The sequence below is a fragment of the Heloderma suspectum genome, chromosome 6, assembly GCF_057233095.1.
Source record: "Heloderma suspectum isolate Gila_16-S chromosome 6, 16-S_ref, whole genome shotgun sequence".
Classification (NCBI taxonomy): domain Eukaryota; kingdom Metazoa; phylum Chordata; class Lepidosauria; order Squamata; family Helodermatidae; genus Heloderma; species Heloderma suspectum.
Window position 1 is genome coordinate 114,502,463 of NC_139463.1, and position 9,329 is coordinate 114,511,791.

Sequence of the window (9,329 nt, forward strand, 5' to 3'; positions counted from 1 at the left end):
GGGGGATCCCCCAAAATCAGGTGGTCTGTTTTTCCACAGGTTTAGGATCAAAGATTGCAATCCTATACATAGCTACTCATATGTTCAATGAGAGTTACTCCCAGATCAGTGTATATAGAATTGCAGCCAAAGTCTTCATGTAAAATAGTGGTAGGCAACCTTGTACTTTCCATATGTTTTGGAGTACAGCTCCTATAACTATTGACCATTGGACATGCTGGCTGGGGATGATAGGAGTTGTCATTCAAAATTCCCAGAGGGAGCCACGTTGCCTAACCCTGATGAAAAAATGAGTGATGTTTCTCTTTAGGAAGGATTATAATGGAGTATAGAGTTTGGCCCTTCAGAAGCAGCTGCAGTACATATCTTTTCCTTCTTGTTGTTTCAAGGGATGAAATGAAATTAATTTCTTAGAAAAGAGAAAACATAGGAAGACAATGAGAAAGTGGTTAAGGCTCTGTATTTTAAATGAAAAATTTTGGTTCTGGACATTTGGGCTGCAATCCCATACATGCTTCTCTCTGGGAAGAAGTCCCATTTAACTTAATTTGCCTTACGTACGAGTAATGCTTAGGATTGCACTGTAAGGCTGCTTCCCTGATACTACACCCCATTGGACTGAATGGAAATGGATAGGATTGTTTTTTGTTTTTTATTATTCTATACAAGTTACTTTGTGGGTTCTTTTGGATCAAATGGTGGGGTTGAATTTCAGTATATAAGGAAGAAAATAATTAAATACGTAAGAATACAATGATTGAAGAAGTTCTCAGTCCAATTCCCACTTCTTTCTTTCTTTCTTTCTTTCTTTCTTTAGTTTTCATATGGCTCATTTGAACACAGAATAAGTGATGAATCCCATTTCCCTTCCTTTTACCGCATGGTCCCCAATGAAGACCTTCAGTACCAGGGAATTGTCCAGCTACTTCGACATTTCCAGTGGAAATGGATAGGGCTCATCACTATGGATGATGAAGGTGGAGAACATTTCTTGCAAACCATAGAACCAATGCTTTCCCAGAATGGAATCTGTTCAGAGTTCACAGAAAGACTTGAAACAAATTGGCATTTCCTTGACCTGGGTGAAGTTATCAATCGTACACTGAGTCATCTTACCATTTTCGTGCAGAAAAAAGCCAATGCAGTTCTTATGTATGGAGAAAATACAACCATTATGTGGTTGGCATCTATTATATTGGTAGCAACCGTTTTTCCTCTAACAGACCATGAGTATTCAGAGAAAATCTCTGCCAGAAGAGTGTGGATTACAACAGCCCAAATTGATTTCACCTTACATATCCTTCAAAAGGCTTTTAAAATGCAAATGCTTCATGGGGCTATTTCATTCACAATTCATTCAAGGCAGCCTCCAGACTTCCAAAAATTTCTTCAGATTATCAACCCTACTGAAGCAAAAGCAGATGGTTTTATCACAGATTTCTGGGAACAAGCTTTTGGGTGTCTTATGCCAAATTCTGGTGCATCAGCTAATATTAATGAAACATGCACTGGGCAGGAGGCCCTGGAGATGCTTCCTTCACCCTTCTTTGAAATGAGCATGACTGGCCACAGTTATAGTATCTATAATGCAATCTATGCTCTTGCACATGCCTTACATACCACTCACACATCTATGTCCAATCACAGAGCAGTGAAGGATGGGAGCAGGCTGGCACCTGAGAGCATAGAACCCTGGAAGGTAATGTTTCCTCACAGTCAAGGTTCTTTTGAAATCACCTGGATGGATACAATGCAGTAGTGTGAGTTGCCAATATGCTACTGATCACAAGACTGATTATTTATTTATTTATTTATTTTCTTAGTTGCCTTTCAGGGTGAAAGCCCTCCCAAGGTGGCTTGCAACAACCAAACACATAAAACCATTAAGATATTAAAAGTGATAAAGACATAAGCATAATAAAAACAGCAATAAAAACCAACAATAAAAATGGCCATCAAGACCAATAAAACAGCAATAATTCCATATAATGGGCATCTACCTCAGCCCTACTAATTTCAAACCAAGAAGGGGGTTATCCCTAGGAGTGCCAGCTCCACCCTAACATTCCCAGGGTTTAGTGAGAAGGTCTGAAGGAGAATTCTAAGAGGGTATGCCATCCAAAGAGTTCCAAGCTCTACCAGTGAAAAGGCATTCTGCACCTATTCTGTGTTTTACACCTTAACAGGTTTTGTTCTGATAAGACCGAAGATGGGGAAAGTGGTGGGAAAACACAGGAGGGTTACAAATGGATGATGCCATCCTCTTGACCCCCTGTAAAATTCTGTGAATGAGGCAGCCTGATAGCTGACTAAAAGCCTCATCCAAACACACCCTAAGTGCATTCGGCTGAATACTCAGAGAATCCTCTTTATGATCTGGAACCCTGCACTATCAGGGTTCCCACTCTAGGGCTGTATGATAATTTTATTTTGGTTTCTTTTTGTCTTAAATTTGCCCCATTTGCTCCTCTGAATGTGAACACTTTTTTTCAGGAAAGGTCGTGTATTGCCAAATTTGCATTCATGATCAAAAAGGTGCACTTTGAAAAATGTGTGTTTTTCAATAAATGCACATTTTCACACTTTCAGACTATGGGGGAAAGTGAGCATTTGGATGTGCACCAGTGGAGGCTGGTGGCTCCAATGTCAGTGGGGAGGTGAATCTACTTTGGGTTTCGTTCAGAACCAGTGGATTTACCTCTCCACTGACATCAGAGCCACCAGCCTCCACTGGTGTGCGTTTTTCAAATATGCAAACCAAAATGTACACATTTCCTGTTCAAATAAAAAGGAAAATATCACCATTGAAAATGGGAGTGAGGCAATCTGTCCTTCAAGGTGGAGTTCGGAGAATCTCAGAGATCTCAGACATCATTGGTTTTCCCATCGCCATCCTGATCATGGGGAGGAGTCTAAGTGTGTTCTGGTGGACAAGCTTAAAATCTCCCTTCAGATCATCATGCTGGGCATGTGATGGTCAGGACTGTAGCCTGTGAGACAGAAATGCAGGAGGCAAGCAAAGCATGTGAAGCCCCCTCTCCCCTCAATGGGTTCATTGAATCTAATAGGGTTCTCTTGTGTTACCTATCTTCTTGGAATTATCCTGTTCCTTTCCATATGCTGATATCACAATACCAAAAAAAAAAAAATGACAGCCTAATCGAGTCTTCCACAGCACCGCCAACTGATAAAGTTAGGCTGAGTCATATTTTTGTCACTCTCTTCTCTTATCTGGTGCCTTCTTTTATCAAGATACTCTCCATTTTTAATTGTAAAAGTCATGCATGCCTAAGTTGTTTCACTCCTATACAAAAATAACCTCTACAGGTCCCGGGTCGTAGCCTGAAGGCACATGAGGCAGCCACCTTGCTGAAGCTAAGCAGGTCTGCGTCTTGTTCGTGCTTGGAGAAAAGACCACCTGGGAACCATATGTAGCCACCTTGAGTTCCAAAATGGAAGAAAGGTGGGATATAAATGTAATAACATCTAGCTCTTGTCTAACTCATATCCTCAAATTCCTTCCATTTCTTGCCATATATTGATACCCTGAAACCATAATGTTCATAGCCTTGTGTATTTGTTTAAGGTATTTTTATGTTTCTCCTCAGCCAAAAAGGCTCCTGGAGTAGCTTATACATCCTAAGTAAAACAAGGCAGTCCCTGTCCTCAGGCTTACAGTCTAAAAGAACACAACACACTAGAAGAAAGGAATGGGGAGGGAAGAGGAAACCATTTCATTTTTTTCAAGGAAAACAACAACAACAACTGCAGTGAGAGTACTTTAAATGCCCTTTGATTCTCTTACTCTCTCCACGCAGCTCCACGCACTTCTTTGGAAGAGTTCATTCAATAACAGTGCTGGAGATGCAGTTGCTTTTAATGAACACGGGGAATTAGCAGCTGGATTTGACATTATGAACTTGGTCACATTCCCAAATAACTCCTTTCTCAGAGTCCAAGTTGGAAGGCCGGATCTTCAGACTCCTCCAGGCAAAATGTTCATCTTTAATGAGGACAGAATCCAGTAGCACAGGGACTTCGTGCAGGTAGGGGAAGTAATGACACAGAGTTTGTACATATTCCTTGCCACATGCCTAGGCTTCTCTTACGCCACAGGACCTCAAGTGCTATCATTACTAAGGGGATCTTGGGGCCACATTATGCATGACATGGGGAATCCATATTTAGATGTTCTATTGTGTTCTTAATACTTAGAAGAAGCTGCAAAGGTGAGTTCTCCTGGGACAGGGGCTGCTCGGGGAAAGGGTTTTTAATGCTTTCTTTCTTTGACATTTCCCTGCCCTGACCCTGTCCCCAATAGTGCAACTAAAACCACTGCAGGGAAATAAAGGTACCTATCTTCAGCGTTGAAGGGACACATCATTTGCCTTTTTTGATTAGCAAGTCCACTGACATCATCTGCCACCCCACCCCACCCCCAGAATTACCTCTTCACTGTGAACTTACCTGCAACTCTCAAAGTAATTATGTGAACAGGAAATTTCCTGCTACAATGTATTGTTCCTTCCTGTAATGCCTAGAGATGCTGCCAAATGACATTATTAGCCAGCTCATTGGTCAAAACTCGTCTTTTCATAATGCTCACTTTCGTAGCAAGCCTGGATGCATTATGAATTCACTATTAAGTTTGGAATTGACTGCAAGCTTCAAAGCATGCACAGTAATATAATACACAGATCCCCTCCCTAAATTGTCAGCCATTTGAAAATCTAGACCCCCCCGAAGATATTTGAAGCAATCTCCAAGTCCTTAGCCCCTCCCCATTGTTCTCTCAGTCCATCTTCTTCATGCCAGGGGTCAGTGATGGCAGGTGGTCATCATATGACATAATCATGCAGGCAGGCCACACGAGAACAACCCATCCAAAAGGGGGCACATCAACTGATGATGTATGCTGTCACATTATGTAATTCCAAACTACATCTCCCAATATGTACCTTAATATTGCACATGTACAAAAACTCATTTACATAGAACAAAATCTCATATTAAAGGAGAAATCCCTTCTGAGCTCACATGGATGAATTCATTATTTTCTGAGTAAATGGTGAATTCACTCAGGGTGAGTTCACCCATCACTTATAATGCCATGTATTTTGGTGTGGCATGGTCTTGAATAGCCGGTTAAGACCCACTTGCTTGCAGAAAAGATCTACTCCTGGAGGAGATAAAATTGCTATAACTGGTTTGTTCATATGGATCAACACAGCTGCCTGAATTTTGGAATCTTCATAGGGTTGTGGTTATGGGAACTGTATTGATGAATGTCTGCAATTAAAACTTCAGATACCTCTAATTCAAATGCCTGCACCACTATACCACTACAGCTTTTCCTCTCTCTCCCCTAGTTGAGGCTTTTAGGAGATTTGGGACAAAAGGGACTTTTCAATCAGGAAAACAGCATGGGAGAAAGTGGTAGATAGACATATAGCCAGTATCTCTGTCTCAAGCCAATCAGGGCCTTCCGTGGATGTAGGGATGGGAGGTTCACTTACCCTGTTCTGGGTGGGGAGGTCCATGGGGGGGGAGGCAATCCATCCCTCCCCCCAGAATCTGTCCAGATTGGTTCTGCTTCGTGGTGACCCCGCGGAGCTAGCCGCTGATCCTGCGGAGCCGGCCGCTGATAGGATAGCCTATCGCATGAAAACAGGGATGCAAATGGCATAGCAGATGCCATTTGCATCCAGACTTAGCACAGCGATACGGCACGGCAATGGCGGCTGGCCGTATCTCCAGTGCTGCGGAGCCAGCAGCTGGCTCCGCCGGATCACAACATAGAGGAGCCAGCCTGGATGGATTCCGGAGGGGCATAGAAGTGAGTGCTCCGTTCCGCCATGGACCCCAATGGGCCCCTCATTGGGGTCTGTGGCAGAATTCTCTGACATCCATATGTGGATGCCTGTAAGTTCTAATAGAAGACATTGGGAAGTACAGCCACACATCCCCCATTTTACATGTACTTGGCCCCATGTCTACCAAGGTCTGATGGCTATTTCAGAATAAATTTTGGCCATCATGGGTAAGAAAGCTCTAAGGCATCTCTTTACTCAGTGCCAGGAGAAATTATCCTGACTCAGATGGACAATTGGCCTGGCTAGCTATCGAAATTCTGATCTTTTGAAGTTTGAATCACAGCATTTAGGGAAGCTAAAGTTCCATCCACTGAATGTTCCATGCATATTGCTTACCATTTTTACTGTACATTTATTTTCAGCCCTCTCTTTATTGGCAGTTCATCTGAAGTAAAGCACAATTATTCATTTTCTTATTATTAAACATCTCCTATATTTTTGAATAGTTGCCACCCCTTTCGGTATGTAATGACCACTGCCCTCTTGGATATGGAAAGACAAAGAAGGAAGGGGAGAAATTTTGCTGCTATGATTGTGCTCCATGTCCAGAAAAGATGGTATCAAACCAGATGGGTAGGATGTATAGAGTTAAAATATAACTGCAATGCTTGAGGCCCTTCTCTGCAGGCTCTGCCATTGTTAACCTTCTATTTAGTGTGTGTGTGTGTATATATATATATATATATATATATATATTGTTTTATTACTTTATTGATAATGTTTCACCATTGTTTATGCTGTTGTTTGGGGGTTTGTTTGTTGTTACTGTTAACCACCTTGCAGAATTGTTTTTATTAAGTAATACGTTTTAGGATGATTAAATCAATCAAATACCCAAATAATTCTGTGGTAATGATGAGAAGAAGCGCCAAGCATTTATTGTATATCACTTTCTTGATTACTGTGAAGAAGAGGTTAAAGACACTATTTTCTTATTAAGCTTTTCTTCATTTGTTTGTCAATATTTCAAGAAATTAAAATATAGCAGCTTTCAAAGACTTTTTAAAGAGATTACTCATTACCTCTAATGAAAAACACAAAGTTCTGATTTGTACAACTCTCCCGTTCAAACGCTGCTCAATTTACACAAGTTTCCCATTTGCGCAAAGTGAGCTGTGCCGTGATCCAAAATGCAAATGGGAATCGGGAATGAAATGAGTTCAGACAATGTTCTGAGAATCCGAGTGATCTCAAACATCACTTGTTTGCCCGTCCCCAAGTGTGAGGGACTCCTGGTTACCCAATCCCCTCCTCCTTGCCCTATCACCCCAACATACTGTTCCCCTTACAAACCAAACTGTCCACGTATGCCTGCAACTTTGCCTTTAGGCCTGAAGCTTCACAAAGTATACACTTAATCTCCCCATTGAAGTACAGTTCTCAGTGAAGGCTGCAATGTTCACTGTTGATGTCATGGTTGATTCTGTCTTTTCATTTCAAATGTTTTGCTCAGATAATTTCCCAAAAATCAAGTTGTGCGTTTGAAACTCAGCAAATGTGATAGGTAGCGTTACCCCCCCCCCAAATCTTGTGTACATCTGGATCTTTTGGGTGGGGATTGCCTTCTTAGCCATAGACACACTGTTGCCAATGTTAAAAGGTCCCTTTTGGAGAATGTGCATCTCATGAGAATGTGTGCAATTTTGTAGAAGTGTCTAGAAAGACACTATATTCAGTAAGAATATCCAGATTTTATCCCTGCCATTTCTTTTAAATCTTTCTGTGATAAAAATACTAGGTCAGACAGATTCCTGGTAAGGCAGTTCTTAATTATGAGAACAATTATGGTTGTTCCTAAACATTGATACGCTCTTTTTTTCTTTTCTTTTTTCAGATTTGGAAACTTGTGTCAATTGTCCAGAAGATAATTTTCCAAACAAGGGCCATGATCAATGCATTCCTAAGATTCCAAACTTCCTTTCTTATGAAGAACCTTTGGGCATCGCTTTAGCTATTTTGGCTCTTTTCTTTTCTCTAATCACAGTCCTAGTGCTTGACATATTCATTAAGCAACGAGACACTCCCATCGTCAAAGCCAACAACCGAAGCCTCACCTACATTCTCCTAATTTCTCTCTTTCTTTGTTTCCTCTGTGGTTTGCTATTCATTGGAAAGCCTAAAAGGGTGGCCTGCCTCCTCCGTCAAACAGCTTTTGGCATCATTTTCTCTATTGCTGTTTCTTCTGTTTTGGCCAAAACTGTAACAGTGGTTGTGGCTTTCATGGCCTCCAAGCCAGGAAACGTCTTCCACAAATGGGTGGGGAAAAGATTGGCCCATTTGATTGTCTTCTCCAGCTCCCTTCTTCAGTCAGTTATATGTGCTATTTGGCTGGGTACTTCTCCCCCATTCCCAGACTTGGACATGCATTCACTTTCTGGAGAAATCATAGTAGAATGTAATGAAGGGTCAGTCACCATGTTCTACTGTGTCTTGGGCTACATGGGCTTTCTGGCCATTCTCAGCTTTACTGTGGCTTTCTTAGCCAGGAAATTACCTGACAGTTTCAATGAAGCCAAGTTCATCACCTTCAGCATGTTGCTTTTTTGCAGTGTTTGGGTAACCTTTGTTCCAACTTACCTGAGCACCAGAGGGAAATACATGGTGGCTGTGGAGATCTTTTCTATCTTAGCTTCTAGTGCTGGATTAGTGGGCTGCATCTTTTCCCCAAAATGTTACATTATTGTAGTGAGGCCTGAACTGAACAACAAAGAGCAGCTAATAAGGAAAAAGAAAATATAACAACTAATAGAGTGTTTACTTTACTAATTTTTGTCTTTCTTTAAAGAGTTTATGGAATGAATCAATGGGCCAATCTGAAAGAAACTGGACTATCATTGAGAAATCACAACTATTCTCCTCCATTCTCCCAGTGAAATGAAACAATTTGGACTGTTTACTGAATGAAATCTATTATAATCTAACCTGTGGGAAAATATATATTTATAATAGATTGTGGTTTTTCTTGGCTTCATAATAGGCCACTTGTGGAATAAAACTCCACAAATTTACTTAAGAGTACCCGCTGTCTCTATATTGAACTTTACTATTAATGGCATTTTAGTTTTCAAAATCTCTCTTTCTTGTTGGTCAGAAAGGTAAATACCATGGCTATGGTGTAAACCAGAAATAGGAGTCTCAGGGCCTTCCTCCATCCTCTGGGAGCATACTAATATTTAACATTTACATAGCAGAGCGCAGGACAGGAAGGCCTGGCGTGCTATGGTCCATGGGGTCACGAAGAGTCGGACACAACTGAACGACTGAACAACAACAACAACAAGAGAAAATGCAGAGTGCTATGCCGTGAGTACATCAATTCAGTAATCATTACTCCAACAGTCTTTTGAAGAAGCTCAGTATTATTACCATCTTATTGCAGAAGGGGTTAAAGGAATGTGGCTTCCCTAGAATGTGTGTTAGTTTGCACACATGTCTAGGAGAGCTTCTTGCCAAGGA

General features: G+C 41.2%; 1 pseudogene; it reads left to right on the plus strand.

Moving 5' to 3' along the window:
• Nucleotides 1-880: 880 nt before the first annotated feature.
• LOC146342626 (vomeronasal type-2 receptor 26-like) lies at nucleotides 881-8,612 on the plus strand (annotated as a pseudogene).
• Nucleotides 8,613-9,329: the final 717 nt, after the last annotated feature.